The 16,411-nt window shown below is 35.0% G+C and overlaps 1 long non-coding RNA gene across 1 annotated transcript; it reads right to left on the bottom strand.

The window, feature by feature from the left end:
- Positions 1-106: 106 nt before the first annotated feature.
- On the bottom strand, positions 107-9,693 carry LOC130054885 (uncharacterized). The gene is made up of 2 exons (XR_008803216.1): positions 9,613-9,693; positions 107-200 (listed from the first exon to the last, which is right to left on the bottom strand). It is a non-coding gene; the product is annotated as an uncharacterized LOC130054885 (long non-coding RNA).
- Positions 9,694-16,411: the final 6,718 nt, after the last annotated feature.

Below are 16,411 nucleotides of genomic sequence, written 5' to 3'. Positions count from 1 at the left end.
TCTGAATTATGTCTAAGATATCTAATAACGAATAAACAACTTGAAAACAATGGCTGTTTATTCAAAGCATATTTACAATAGTGTTATCTCCATAACAATTCCTAAGTCATCTTTTATATTTTAATCACATGATAACAGGTGTGAACAAGGCACAGCTAGACGCCTTAAACTTGGATTAACGTGCAGGTGTAAACAATTACCTGTAAATAAAATAACACCAGGTTATTCTACCGTGACCAACCTTCGTAATCATAAGTACAAATACCACTCGCCCAATTTACGAACAATACGTAGGCACATATTCAACATTGTTTTATTATTTATTTATCTATTTTGCATAGTATGTTTCTTCTCTAACCCTCTTTTATTTCAAATATATTTTCTGATTATCTGAATTCAAATTATCTCCGATATGCGAACAACCACGCATCTACTGTATACAACTTGGAGGTTTCCTTTTAAGTGTTTTTGTACAAAAGTGGAAGACTTTCCTATTACGAGATAATTCTTTTTGTGTTAAAATTTAACCAACTAGACTCTATATACATGTACATATAGCAGGATCGTGTATAGGAACCAGCAGGCATGAGGGATCGTGTCATCCTTCTTATTCCCAATAAAAACCATAAGACAACAAAACTAACGTCTGGCGGCTTTTTTCGTCTTTATTTACCTAATATCTATATATTTATTTTCAAGGTCAAGGTATATCTGTTCACTTATGCCCCAACTATAATTGCTTACAAAGGACACGTTTCAGTTTCACGAAATTAGTCAAAATAGGATTCATGTTTGGTATACGGACAAAAAGTCACAGGATAAACGTCACTGGACAGAAAGTCACAAAATATGTAGAAAAGTCACAAAAATGACTTAGCAAATGAGACCCCATATATACTTTTAAGATAATAATAACAGGTGGTACCCAAATGCTCACTAAAGCTGTTGTTCAGACACCAGACATTTCTTACAGTGGATAGGAGGTACAAGGGAATACATGTCATCATTATTGATGTTTGTTTTGCCACATTTAGCACCTTCAGTTCATTATTAAATGTTCATTATCAGATAATAAGAAAGGAAAAATCATTAACTTGTTTATATATCAATTATTATATGATAGTTCACTTACTTCTTGTTTTGACAATGATCTGGAGTGAAAGGAAGCCAACCATAATTCTGTCATCAGATTTTGTTTTGACAATCATTACATGTAATATGTAGTATACTAAACCAAACGATCATCAAGCTTATTATTCGGGAGAGAAAAAATGGGGAAAATAATTATTTTGAATTAATTATGAGCGTCGGTGTCTGGGGTCGCTCTTCAGAATGCCCGTTTCATATTTTGTCAGAACTGACTAGAGTATGGTCTGTAAAAGTTACACAAGGTGCAAATGGGTGGCGGTTTGATTTGAAATAGCTAATTTAAGTGTAGTTTCAGAATTCAGGAGAGAAAAAATGGGGAAAATAATTATTTTGAATTAATTATGAGCGTCGGTGTCTGGGGTCGCTCTTCAGAATGACCGTTTCATATTTTGTCAGAACTGACTAGGGTATGATCTGTAAAAGTTGCACAAGGTGCAAATGGGTGGCGGTTTGATTTGAACTAGATAATTTAAGTGTAGTTTCAGAATTCAGGAGAGAAAAAATGGGGAAAATAATTATTGTGAATTAATTATGAGCGTCGGTGTCTGGGGTCGCTCTTCAGAATGACCGTTTCATATTTTGTCAGAACTGACTAGGGTATGATCTGTAAAAGTTGCACAAGGTGCAAATGGGTGGCGGTTTGATTTGAACTAGATAATTTAAGTGTAGTTTCAGAATTCAGGAGAGAAAAAATGGGGAAAATAATTATTGTGAATTAATTATGAGCGTCGGTGTCTGGGGTCGCTCTTCAGAATGACCGTTTCATATTTTGTCAGAACTGACTAGGGTATGATCTGTAAAAGTTGCACAAGGTGCAAATGGGTGGCGGTTTGATTTGAACTAGATAATTTAAGTGTAGTTTCAGAATTCAGGAGAGAAAAAATGGGGAAAATAATTATTTTGAATTAATTATGAGCGTCGGTGTCTGGGGTCGCTCTTCAGAATGACCGTTTCATATTTTGTCAGAACTGACTAGGGTATGATCTGTAAAAGTTGCACAAGGTGCAAATGGGTGGCGGTTTGATTTCAACTAGATAATTTAAGTATATGAAAGGTTTTCAGACAAAACACAGACGGACACCAATCACTCTTCAATCAGAATAACTCACAAGTCTTTGACTTTATGGAACTAAAAAATGTTGATTAGTCCATGCATATGATTGACAGCACAATAAAATAATTGTGGTATATTCATATTACAGGTGAAAGAATGCGATAGATGTCAGCGATCTGCCAATGCTGACCCATCAACAGCCCCTCCTCTGCAAGTTATACCAGTGGCTACAGATGTGTGGAACAAGATAGGTATGGATGTATGCAACATCAAAGAGTCACAAGATGGTTATAAACATGTAATTACTATTACAGATTACTTCTCTAAATGGGTGGAAGCTGTAGCTGTGCAAGATAAAACTGCAAACACCATAGCTGCCTTCCTCCTCAAAACCATTCTACGACATAGTGCCCCACGCATACTGGTGACAGACAATGGCTCAGAATTCAAAAATCACACCGTTCAGGAGCTCACCAGTACCTATGGAATCCAACATCATACCACCCCCAAGCCAACGGCCTTGATGAAAGGACCAACCAGACGCTGAAGCAGAGTCTGAGAAAAGTTATGCATGATAATGAAGGTGACTGGCCAAAATACATCGACCATGTCGTTTCAGCCATCAATATGACCACTCAGTCGTCCACCGGCTACTCACCAGTCTATTTACGGGAGCTACGGACACCTAGGATGGGGCTTCAAAACGAAATTGAACCCTCAACAGAGGTAAGCTTTGCTGAAATTACCGATAATCGAATTAAGCACTCTATTGAATGCAGAAATAAAAATTTTCAGGAAGCCGAGGACAACATTTCCCGTGCCCAGGAGAAGCAGAAGACAGACTATGACAAGCGTCATAATATCATTCGGCACACCTTCCAAGTCAAGGATAACGTTCTTCTACAGAACCTGAAGCGGAAGACAAAAAAGGGCCATAAGGAGGAGGAAAAATGGCTGGGTCCATACACCATCACTAAAATCAATAAATCTGGTGTCTTTACCCTTCTTTCCTTCGATGGGAAGCAAATCAAAAGGCATGGTGCACAACTAAAACCTTATATTTCAGGGAAGACCACTGAGAGCAGTCCACATGCAACCTCTTCATTGCAGGGACCAGCACTGGTGAACAGTGGAAGCAGTTTGACGACACCAACTACTTCTTCTTTGCAGGGTCCAGCACTTACATCCCAGGGGAGCTGCAGCACTCCACATTCATTAACTGCTTCTTCTCGTTTGCAGGATTCAGCTAAAAACATGGACGAGATTGCTAATGATACTGGCCACCATGTCATCATGGGAGACATGCACCAAGGAGGGCACCCATTCCCCAGTGATCCAGCTGCTGGGTCACAGTGCAGTTCAATGGCAAACACATCTGTATTGTATGCCTCAGTAACAAATATTTGCTCTTGGTCTGCAGTTGATGTCAACCGTGTTATGTTTGAAGGCCATAACCTGAATACTACTCAATTAATTTCTTTACACAGGGATTTGCCAAATTCGGACCTTAGGCTAGCCATTGATGAATTGCCAACACAGCCAACCATCCTTATTGACAATTCACCCTTTTCTTTCCAGGTTGAAAAGTCATCTCCAGCATTCTTTCTTTTTCAGGATTTTCAGTCAGAGTTCATCCAGATTTTGCAGCAGCATAACAACACAGATGGGTTCCTGGTCATATTTGGAGACTACACAACAGCCATCATTAGTCATGACGACCATTACCACCTTTTTGATTCACATGCAAGGGATGATAATGGTTTTCCAGACCAAGGTGGTAAAGCAGTGACCATATATTTCCCAAATTCTCTTTCTTTATGCAGGCACTTTAGGGAATTCGGCTGTCATAGGGGTATGCTGTCTACCCAACAAATTGATGTTTTTCCATTGACAGTCAAGGCATTAGTGTCGTCTGCTGAGGACAACCTTCACCTCCTTGCTGACATCATGGTGGCCACTAATCACCAATCAGAAGAGGCACCAGCTCAAGATACCAGCTCTCTCGACCAGAACCAAAACACTGCTGGGAGTAATATTCATAATTTTAATCCTTGTAGTTCTAGGTTCTACCGCCTCCGAAAAGACCCCCCAGCAAAGCGGTTTTCAAACAGCTGGGAACCAAGCCGCCGCAGACAGAAGGGACAGAACACACATCCAAATAAAGATTTCTTTTCTTCCCTTCCAGACAATGTTCTTCTCATCATTTTGAACTATGCTGCCAAATGTGATGCTGACATGAATTTAATTTCTTTAGTTTGTTGTAGATGGAATTTGATGGTTCCCCATCTGCGAGACAACCTGGAAAAATCATGCATACAGTCCATGCTAGGAAGCATCAACATATCACGTCTTCAAGCTGGTCAATTCTTATTTTCAAATTCAAAAGTTTACCCTCCTTTCCCTCCATCCTTTCATAGATCCAGACTTTTGGATGATGCCACAGTGACAACACGTGTCTTTGATGACCATTCCTCCTATCCGATGGAACCAGATGCCAGCACAATTCCAGTTTTCCTTAACGACCTTACTAACACATTTGCTTTCATTTTATCTAAGGTTGGGATCCATGTGCAGTGTGACCAGTCAAGATCATTACTACTCATGAATGATGTTGTTTTTCAGGTGTTTAATCAATGGAGAAAATCTAAAAGATCTCAAAATCTTTTGATTTCAGATTACTTGTTCACCTGGCACACCAGAAGCACTACCCCAATGAGGCGAATTGGAAACCTTGTTCTCATGACCCAAGAGCAAGTGCAGGCATACACTGGTTGGCTTGAATCCTACCTTGACGTCCGTGATTTACAGCATTTCCGAAATCCTGTGGACAATTAAGAGGTTTGTGGACCTAATTCTGTAACAGAAACTCATGACAGGTAAATAATAAATCAGTATCAATTGAACCTGGAAACAGATGCATTGATCGGCGAGTCCGCCTGATTTTTATGAACCTTGATACTAAATGGACTTAATGTAGATTGCAGAAGCTTTCATTCTGTAAAATAATCTACCCACCTTTCTGAGACTTTGATGCCAATTTTGAGGTCTGTGGACCTATAAGGTATGTACGTCAGGTAAATAATAAATCAGTATCAATTGAACCTGGAAACAGACGCATTGATCGGCGAGTCCACCTGATTTTTATGAACCTCGAGTACATCAGTGCGAAAAATGTATATATATATATATATATATATATATATATATATATATATATATATGCAGTTGTTGTAAATAGCAGTTTTATTGTTCTTCAGATATTGTAAATAATATACACTTATTTTATTATTACTCTCAATGTTGTATGCTGACTCTCTGTTATGTAATTATTAAAGGTTTTAATAAAAACTTATCTTTTTCATAAACCCATTTAATACCAATCATTCAAATTTTGGCTCTCATGTTATCATTAACCTTTTTACTTCACACAATCCGAAAAAAAAAAATTACTTGAATTACATGTAATGCATTAAGAGAATTACGTAATTTGAATTTATTTAATACTAATAATAATGCTTTGATTAGATAATGTACAAGAAAGTGGTAGTTAAAACAATTATGGGGGTCACTATTCATGGCGTAGAAGGTAATTTGAAAACAGCAAAATAACAACTTTATTATTTTCAATTGATCCATAATAATAAAAAAATTCAGCACAGCATGAAATTCTGATTGGCAAGACATTCTTGAAAACTTTGGTTTAAAACTTTTGTTTTCACCTTTTGAGCACTGACCTTTTCTTCATTATTGTTCAGGCCAAATAAAAACGTGTGGTTACAGTTAAACGACAGTCCATAATTTTTACCCCCGACCCTCAACTATCTTTTTTTTCGGTTTTTAATATTTCCTAAATTCGTTACCATATACAAATAAAATACACACCTTTTTCAAGATTTTCTTTTATGAGAAGGGTTAACTTTATTTACCACTATACATAGGTTTTTGGCCCATTTTCCTTCAGGTGAAGCTTTAAGTTCTTTCATAGCCAATATATAGATACCGCTCAAATGCTAAGCTGTAAACACTTACAACAGGCCATCTAACGTTAGACAGAGAGTGACATAGAACTAAAAAAAAATGCTTAAATACACAACTGAGCTATCACCCTACTTATTTTTGAAACAGTAAGAAAGATTTAAAAACTTGGAAGGGTTTGAAAACTGTAACCTGGGTGAAATATGACAACATGATTTTGGCAAATGCACTGATTTTGTTCTGCATTTTTATTTTTTAAATATATATATATAAGTCTTAGAATTGTAAACACTAGGGTGATCCCTACCAATTTTGATAAATATATGTAAATGGTATATGCAAGGAAGTGACGATAAAAGGAAACTGTTTCCATCTTAAGTCTATAATAAAAAAGAAATTAAATATCATTCCTACATACCAACACTATATTTCAAGGGATTGTAACTGAAACCACACATAGTATTTTATTTCGTCTCTTCTTTTTGGTTTTCTATAACATTTATTTTCATTCATTCCAAATTAGATCATACTTTTTACATTAAGCACTGAAATTTTTTAAAGCTTCATTATAATTGTTAATGTTTTGTTTTTACTTACTAAGAAAATTTCAGGACTTTATTTTTCATTTGGGTTTAAATTTTTATTCAAAATTATGGCTCATATGAGGATACCTCCACGTGGTATGAGCTGGTCAATGATGTCACAAAATTACCTTCTTTCTTAGTCTTATTAAAAGAAGTGACATTAGCAGACATCCTCGTATTGTAAATATATATCTGTATCTAGTTTAAAAAGAACACACTTTCACATTATGACCCCTGGTCTACTTTTTGGGGGATTGACAATGTTATGGTTTTGGCAATTATTTAATTAAGGAAATCAGAGGTCATGATTTGAAAAAGCTTGAATCTACAATACCTGAGAATGATTCCATATTAATAAGACTGATCACTGTTTGTAAACAAATTTCTTCATTCCTCCTATCTAAAACTAAATTGCTCATTGCCAATTGTGTTCCTCACTTACCCCTGGCGGGTTAAGATTTGAGCAAACTGCTTCACTACTTGAAGATGCTTACATATAACTATGAATAATCATGACTTTGCTGTTGAGAAAAAGATTTTTACAGTTTCTTCCTATGTATTTGTATGTAAAACTTTGATCCCCTATTGTGTCCCATTTAACACCCGGGGGCCATGATTTGAGCAAACTTGAATCTGCAACTATGTCAGGAAGCTTTCATGTAAATATCTGCTTTTCTAGCTCAGTGGTTCTTGAGAAGAAGATTCTTAAAGATTTATTCTATATATTTGTATGTAAAACTTTGACCCCCTTCTGTGGTCCCATTCAACACCCGGGGGCCATGATTTGAACAAATTTGAGTCTGCAATATGCCAGGAAGCTTCAATGTAAATTTTAGCTTTTTTGGCCCAGTGGTTCTCGAAGATTTTTAAATGAAACCCACCCTATTTTTGCATTTTTATGATTATCTCCCCTTTGAAAGGCTCATGGCCCTTCATTTGAACAAACTTGAAAGCCCTTTACCCAAGGATGCTTTGGGCCAAGTTTGGTTGAAATTGGCTTAGTGGTTCTGGAGAAGAAGTCGAAAATGTAAAAAGTTTAGACAGACAACGGACAACAGGTGATCATAAAAGTTCACTTGAGGTTTCAGCCGGTTTTGCTATTTTGATATATAGCCTATCAAACTCCAGTAAGATGAGGGTGATACCAGACAGTCAACATTAGAAAGTGCACTGTTTCAAAATTACTTGTTGATATATTACAAATATGCGTGATGATGTTTCTTGGTGTTTGAAATTAACAATAGACCGAGTCTATGTCAAATGGCACTGGTCTATAACAATTGTAATTGGGATATAACAAAACATGTATGTTAATTTTCTTAGTTTAAAGCAATTGAGTTATCCCACAAGTCAACGTCTGATAAACGTTATGAGGAAAAGAGAACACTTTTTTGGAAATGGAAAGAAAATATGCTTTATAAGTACTTTAAAAGTCAATAAAAATGTTTTAAATTTGTGTTATTTTTTCAATGTTGCGGTCTATGCCAATTCGATGAGGTCTATGTCATCTAGTTTTGGCATAAACCCAGTCTGTACTAAGTTTTAAACGAATTTCGAAAACTGCTTTTCTGTTACTTTAATTCAGAAAAATATACTGACAACACGTCACACCAGCATATTTCTTTTCTGTTTTACCACACCCAAACATATAAAAGATGTGGTGACTACAAATGAAGGGAAGAAATGCATTAAAATGCACTATTTTAAATCATTCTTTTTAAATGGGTTAACCTCCCCCCAAACCCCACAGTAAGGTATAGATTTGCCACTGTATTTGAGTGCAACCTGATGTTATTACAGAACAGACGTAGCTCAAAAATTGCAAATTCACATGAAATTATGCTACTCTACAGATTACTTCGAAAAAAATGTATAATTCAAATCCAACAAAAAAATCAAAAGACTGATTGAAATGGATCACAGATTAAAATGTATCACAATGAGGGAAATTGAGATGTTTTGGAGAATTGACAAATTCAATGCAGAAAGAATTAAAAGGATCAGTAAATGATGTCATAATACTTGCCCTTTGACCTCTAAATATCAAGGCTCTACCATATAGAAATTTCATGCAAATGATTATGCACATTTTTACTGTATGCTCGAGAATGTCCAATATATAGGATGTTCTCTATTCGTTTTTCACAGGGTAAATAATTCATATTGTTCCTTCCAAAGATAATTGATTATTGCATTAGTATAAATTTTCTTCTGGCATGTTTTCAAAGAAATGAATTTAAACTAATTTCACGTGTTTTGAACTACGTGAAGTAAATTATTTTAATGGGATATGAACTCCACATCTCCATTCTTAACATTAATTCAACATAAATTATCCACTTTTCAAATACTGAATGTCTGATATCATCATTGAAAAACACTAGATATATCTATAGATATGTTTACCTAGAAATGTAAACCTGAGTCGGTCAAAAACAGGCACCTATCTTCTTAGTCAGGTTAGTGTTACATAACCATGATAAGTTTATTGGATTGGCTAGTTGTGCTTTGTGCTCATTTAATTACAAATGAAAATTAGTCATGGGGCTTGGATTATTCTGACCACAAACTATGTCGAAAATCTGCTTTAAATTCATAATTCATAAGTAATTGCGCAAAAAATTAAAACTAAATACCTAAGCATTTCAACACCTACATAAAAATATTTCATTGACATAGCTGATGGCTTTTCGATATTAAAAAACACAATAGAGGAAATTCGAGTCACAACTTTGTTTTGAATTAAACTGGTACAGTGTGATCATGATTCGCATTTATTCATACTAGCAATTAAATCATAGACAATAAAAACAATATTATTTACTTTTTCTTTTTAAACCACTATCTTACTTTCAAGGTATTGTTATCATAATCATAATGATATAAATCAGTCGAGACTCGATCGCTCGAGTACAGGACGACATTGGTGGGATGCCGATCTCGATGATTCTTGCATGTAAAATGAATAATTATTAGTAAGTTTCTGTTGATAATTTTGCTAAAGGAGCTGCACTAGTTATATAATTTAATATATTAGTTAAAATGCACGTCTTCTTATTAAAATATGTGCATAAATGAAGTTCATATGCCGATCACAATTTCAGATGTAGAATTAAAAACCAAAGCATTTTCTGGTTTTTAAAACAAAATAATTCAATAATACCAATTGTTTTATTGTCTTTTGGTTTTTTTCCATCACCAAACTTCACACTAATTGCTGATTACAACCATATAAAATGTTTACAATTATCTATGGGTCGAATTATGCGAGCGTCGAACAGCAGGGCTACCGCTATATTTAGAGCGACCCTGAGCACCAGCGACCGCGATCACCGCTACACCGGTACATAGAATCACCGAAATTACCGCTAATCACCGAAATTACCAAAGAAATGACCGAAATTACCAATAAAGGGGCCGAAATTACCTCAATGTATGTTTATCTATATACTATCTAGTCACACATCAAATTTCATGAAGATTGGCAACAATTTAAAGGAGTTATGGTCATTAAACCGATTAATGTGAAGCGTAAATTTATACGAGTTATTTCTCATGTTATATATATCGTATTCATGGTATTGATTTATTCAATGTGTGATAAATAGATAAAATAAAATATTTGTCCTGAATTTTATATTGCCATTTGGAACTTAATGGCTATTCATAGTTTGCTTACTGAGTACCTATCGGTAAAGGGAATTAACTCAGATTCACACGTCACAATAATCGGTTTTATGGAAACAATTCCTTCAAATCATTACTAATCTTCATGAAATTTGATGTGTGACTAGATAGTATATAGATGAACATATACTGAGGTAATTTCGGCCCCTTCATTGGTAATTTCGGTCATTTCTTTGGTAATTTCGGTGATTAGCGGTAATTTCGGTGATTCTATGCACCCCATTTTCACCGATCTGCATGAAACATATATCGGGGGTTGTGTCAAAGTGCAGAATTTTTGCATTGAAACGAATATGTCTAAGACATAAACCTCCCTTTCCCCGTAATGAAACTTGGAATTTTTCGTTGTCCAAACGTAAATTCATTATGTTGTGGCGTTGCAAATAAACATCCAAACGGCGCACATATGAATGTCCTATCACCATCGCCTTGCACGTTTGATCCGCCATCGACACTGACGCGACGCGTCTGCTGAGCGAGTGCACAAAGTTACTGTACCAATGATTCAACCCACGAGGATGTTAACATGTACTAGTTAACAAAACAAAACTGCAAGTCACTTACACTTCGTGCAAATCTCCAATGCACAAACTATAAAAATTACTGGATTTCTCAAATTTCAACACGCTTTCTACAAGTCCAAACAATCAAAACTTTCTAACAGAAGTAGACACGTGATCTATACACAAGTTTCCATTGGTTCAGATACAAACTGTGCTAATGTTGAATAGGGGTTCCCGACGGGGTTTAATGTTCAGAGGTACAATACGGGTTACCCGGTACTAACTAATATAAATAATATAAGGAAAAAGTTTCGCCATAAATGTTATTATATACATAATAGATATTTTATACTTACTATAAGTTTAACTTGGATTTCAGCGAAAACACAATTCATATTTTGACCTAAATTTCAAATCGGAATACATATTTGTATGTGTCTATTTTCAGTGCACTTTTTGGGAGAATTTGAGTGGATCACCACCCTTTGACCAAAGGAATCATAAAGTCAAGGTATCACGTCTTCCGGTAACTGAATGTATGATTTCAAGATTTTACAGCAGACTATTGTGTCACCTATAAAGCAGCAGCATTTTATCTGCCCTTAATTTTTTGGCCACAATTACACTGCAGGTGATTATGTTCCTTGGTAAATTGTTATAGTATACTTTTTCATCTTTATATGGTAGCACATACAATACCCGCAACGTTATTCTTGACATTTCTATCGTGCGTGTATCCTATCGTATCGTGTTTTGCGTTTATCAGTTGTCTATCGTGTATCGTGTTTTGCATTTATCCGGTTTTCCGTTTATCGTGAAAATATCTTATCGTGTAAGTTCGGAAACTATCGGGATCATAATTTAAATCTAATGAATAAGTACGATACTTTCAGAAAGCTTTATTCGTTTTGTCTAAGAAGCTATTTTTACGAATCGAAAGATAAGTACGTTTGAAGACCATAAACTGGCGATTATAAGGTACAAGAACAGCTGTTTGTCCGTCAAGAGAGGATGAAAATTTATCACAATGTCATTCGAAGTAGTCTTGACATTACAATGCTTACAATATTTATTTTGATAAAGGATATTTTCCCTCCGATTTTTTCTACATAAATTCTACTTACATATATCCTGTATATACCAACTACGGAACTTGTGCGTGTCCTTGTATCAGGTCCTGTACATGTATCACCCATTTTTTCACAACAAACACTCTCAGCGACATTGAATTTCACACGTTTAGTAGAATAAGTTTTAAAAAGTTGAAAGGTTGCGTCTCCCAAAAGTTTAAATTGTAATTTCTGCTCACTTGCCTAGCGACTTTGTGCTGTGATCATTGTTTCTTACTTGTACACGTACCATATACCGATAGTCGGACGTCTCCATATGTGTGAAATATTCTCGAGAGGGACGTTAAACAATATTCAATCAATCAATTGTACATGTACATTTATACACTGAAAATCTCTAATACAGATCATATGCCGTCTTTGATGATTATTCAGTTTATTTACATAGTGATTTGAATACCAAAATATTGAACCGTTTCAAGAGTGCGAATTACAAAAAAAGCCACTTGTTTTTTGGCTTATCTTTAATTATTATTATGTTTTTGTTATTAAGATATCATTCAAATGAATTTAAAACATTTTTATTATGTAATCCTTTGTTATTTTAGGCTTTTATATAGCAGAAATCCCACTTGTATCTAAAAGCTACTTGTAGGTGTCCAATAAGTTGACAATTACTGTCTATTATTTTTAATAATGGACAAATGCTGTCTATTATTAAAAATTATGGACAGTAATTGCCAACTTATTGGACAGTGTCAGGTAACCCAAATAACTTATTCGTCTACAGGGAGGCTGAAAACAAGAGAAAGACTGTGAATACACTTCTCAGACAGAAACAAATTTCATTATCAATTTCCTAAATCAACACAGATACCGGAAAATCACTGAAACATTTAAACGAATATTTCCCCTTATTAACTATACTACATCTCTGCTCTAACGTTAAGATTCACAATTCTTTTAATTTCATCGATCATTATCATATCACACCAAAACTTAAATTTGAAAGACATATTTCAATGCTGTTTTGAATTTCGCTGAATCCAGAGACACACATTCCGAACTTCTTCATAACGCTTTTTCTTGATGTTTTCTGTATTAGTATTCCTAATTATGAATTATCAATTTCGCAAAAACTTTTTGCGAAATATTACGAGAAAATATATACCCCTTTAGAAGATGACAACTTTGAGAACGACTTTAAATCTCAAATAGAACGTGAAATCAATCGTATAACTGAAACGTGTGAAAGTGATATACAAAACTTACCTGGAGGAGATATTACTACTATAGAAGTAAATGCTATATTTAACTGTCTGAAGTTTCGCAAAGCTCCCGATCATGACTCTATCACTAATGAACATCTCATACACGGAGGAAAGTCTCCCGTTCTCTGCCTCGAGAAGATATAAAACACGATTGTGTCTAGTGGCAAAATACCCCTAGTATGGAAACGAGGATTGATAGTGCCCTTGTACAAAGGTGGTGCAAAACCCCAAAATACGTGCGACAGTTACAGGCCAGTAGTGTCACTATGCTTTTTTAAAAATTTTGAAAAAAATATTTTGTCTCGCATACCTGAATTTTTGATATCAGATGAATATTTCCCAACATGCAATAGCAAGGATTTTAAAAATCTTTAAGCTGCCTTACTGCCTCATTTAATTTACAGGGGGAAATTCACAATATAAAGCAAAGAAACAATCTATATATGCAAGCTTTTTTTTTTTTTTTTTTTTTAGAATCTAGCAAAGCGTTTAATACAGTTTGTCTATCAGTGGAGGATTTAAGGGGGCGCAACCGGCGCCCCCCTAAATTTTTCAAAATTAAGGTAAATCGTAGTCTTTTGTTTAGAAAAATGTAAACGATAATAAAAGCAATAATTTCTTCCACTCTCGGAGAAATAAATGACAAAATGTTTTGATTTTTATTAATTACTTTTATTACCATAAACTCTTAAAATTTGCGTCATTCTATTAATTTCACTTTATCATAAATGACAGAAAATGTTAAAAATAACTACTTAGGAGACATATTTCAAGCCCTATAAAATCTGTTAAATCCAGGAGCTCAAGGCCGCCCCCAGACCCCCTCCCTCATAAACTTGTGCCCCCCCCCTTTCCCGCTTAACCGCAATTCCTGGATCCGCCCCTGTGTATGATCCCGTAACCGTGTTTGCTCTGTTCGTTTGTTTGTCAGTCCGCAAAATGTTTAACTTTGGCTATAACATTTGAATGGTAAATAACAGTTTTTCATATTTGTATTCTTTGAGACAAAACCTTTAGATGGTACCAAGCATTTAGACCTTGATGATTGACCTACTTTTTGTGACCTTGGAAAAACTTGCTTAGAGTGTTGGGATTTGCTTACCAGTTAGAAAATTCACGCTACTTGTTTAGTGATAAATTGAATCGGATGCATGCAAATTAGGCGGGACTAGGGAATTGTATTTGACCATTCATCATTTCTTTCTCTGCATATCTATAAGTTTCTTTGAGAAATCTACAGTTCGGATAGAAAAGCCATTACCGCCACGTTTCCTATCAGAAAATTTGCACAAAATATACAGTTATTGTCGAAGTAAAAAGTAGGTGTTGTTGAGCGAAGATCGCGACTTGATTCATGATTAAGACTTGTAGATTCAGACACCAAACTTTCATTTTTTAATAATTATTATTGTGTTGGGATTAGTATAGTCATGGCGACATTTTTGATGCACTCTATTGCCACGCATTGTTAATTAAGTCAGTAATTATAGTATACTCAGCGATTATGGCTTTTGAGTAGGGAGGGATCTTTATCGTGCCACACCTGCTGTGACACGGGGTCTCGATTTTTTCCGTTTCATTTCCCCCATGCGAACACAATCTAAAGAACACAGAGTACATATTTTGTCTTCTAATTTTTCGAGGTGACGTAAGTCAGCCTCGTATGTCAGACCCCAGCTTCAATGGCGCCCTGTTTTAATCACTACCATTTGCGAAATCACTTTGATTTTTAATATAAGAAATTTGTTGTCACATATGCTAATGCAACGTAAAAGCTGTCACAATTCACTTTGAGATTGATATAGGATCCATATGTTTACCCTCTACGATAAGCGAGTTAAATAAGAATTTATGAAATCGCAATTTTTATCCCTTCGATATGAAACAAAGTCCACACATCAAAAGGAATCGCGAATTAGTGTTTAGGTTTGTAAACAAGATCAAAATTATTTGTCGTTTGCCAACATTTTATTCCACGATCTTAGAAAAACAGAATTGGACTGTAGGAAACGATTTGCATTGCTTCTGTATTCATTCGCATTTTCACATATAGACGGGGAAAACATGGTCTATTTTTCTCTAGGAATTCTGGGTAAACAGCTGTCTCCTCTTATGTCTGAAAATTATGTTAATTAGCCGATTTATCGCCTATCAAAAAATAGTTCACATTGATACTATGTTCCATTTTTATTAAACTGTTATATATAAATTCTGTTTTATGTCAGATTGAAGAAGTCTTCCTTGTATGTGATCTGTTGTATTTATCAAGCAGAAATTGTGTGTAATTAGAATTTTAATATTAAACTCTGCACCATTTCTCTGTATCCATACGTGCCACGCTATCCTGTTTATCAACAAGGAGAAAACGTCTTGCCTGAGAGAACTGATATATTCTTGCCAACGCATTAACTCAAGGTAATTATCTGAAACCCAATGTGTTAATTTCGTACAATTTTACCAAAATATTTCTTTTGGACGCATTTTTTGAGATTTTAATACTAAATCTGGGTGTAAACATGTAATCTTCGATCGAAAGGGCCGAGCGCCATTTCCCGCACTCTTTCATGGTCAAGTCAGATAGCTGTAAACATTGATTAAGAAATATAAATGAACATGTTTTTGTGAATATATTTGTTATTCAAGAAAAGAACTCCATTGGAAGTAATATATTGGAAATCAAGTTTACATTTCTTTGTCACGAAATATGATTTATCTCAAGAGTTGAATGAATTATCTCAAGAGTTGACACTTGTTTTCAAGAGTTGATATTTCAAGAGTGGAAATTTTCTTGGACTGGTTTAACTTTGACTCAAGAATTGAATGAGTTATTTCAAGAGTTGACAGTTGTTGTCGTCATCAGATATGAAGGGTAGCAAAAATAGAAAAAATCATGATTTTGATAGTCATCAAAGGGAGAGCCCAAAATCTGTCAAAAAAAAGAAAAAGTCACAATGTAAGAAAAGATCCCATAATTTTGAAATGCGTGTCTGCCAACTTTCATCAAGGGTCAGAAACTTTCTCAGAATATAGCAGAGGTAAACAATGTGTAGCAAATTCACTTGTGTGCATTGCATTTAATGCAGTTAACCAAAATTGTTTGGAGATTGGGATGCGAATG

The sequence above is a fragment of the Ostrea edulis genome, chromosome 5, assembly GCF_947568905.1.
Source record: "Ostrea edulis chromosome 5, xbOstEdul1.1, whole genome shotgun sequence".
Lineage (NCBI taxonomy): Eukaryota > Metazoa > Mollusca > Bivalvia > Ostreida > Ostreidae > Ostrea > Ostrea edulis.
The sequence above is the reverse complement of the archived record's forward strand: the minus strand, read 5'-3'. Positions and strand labels throughout refer to the sequence as shown.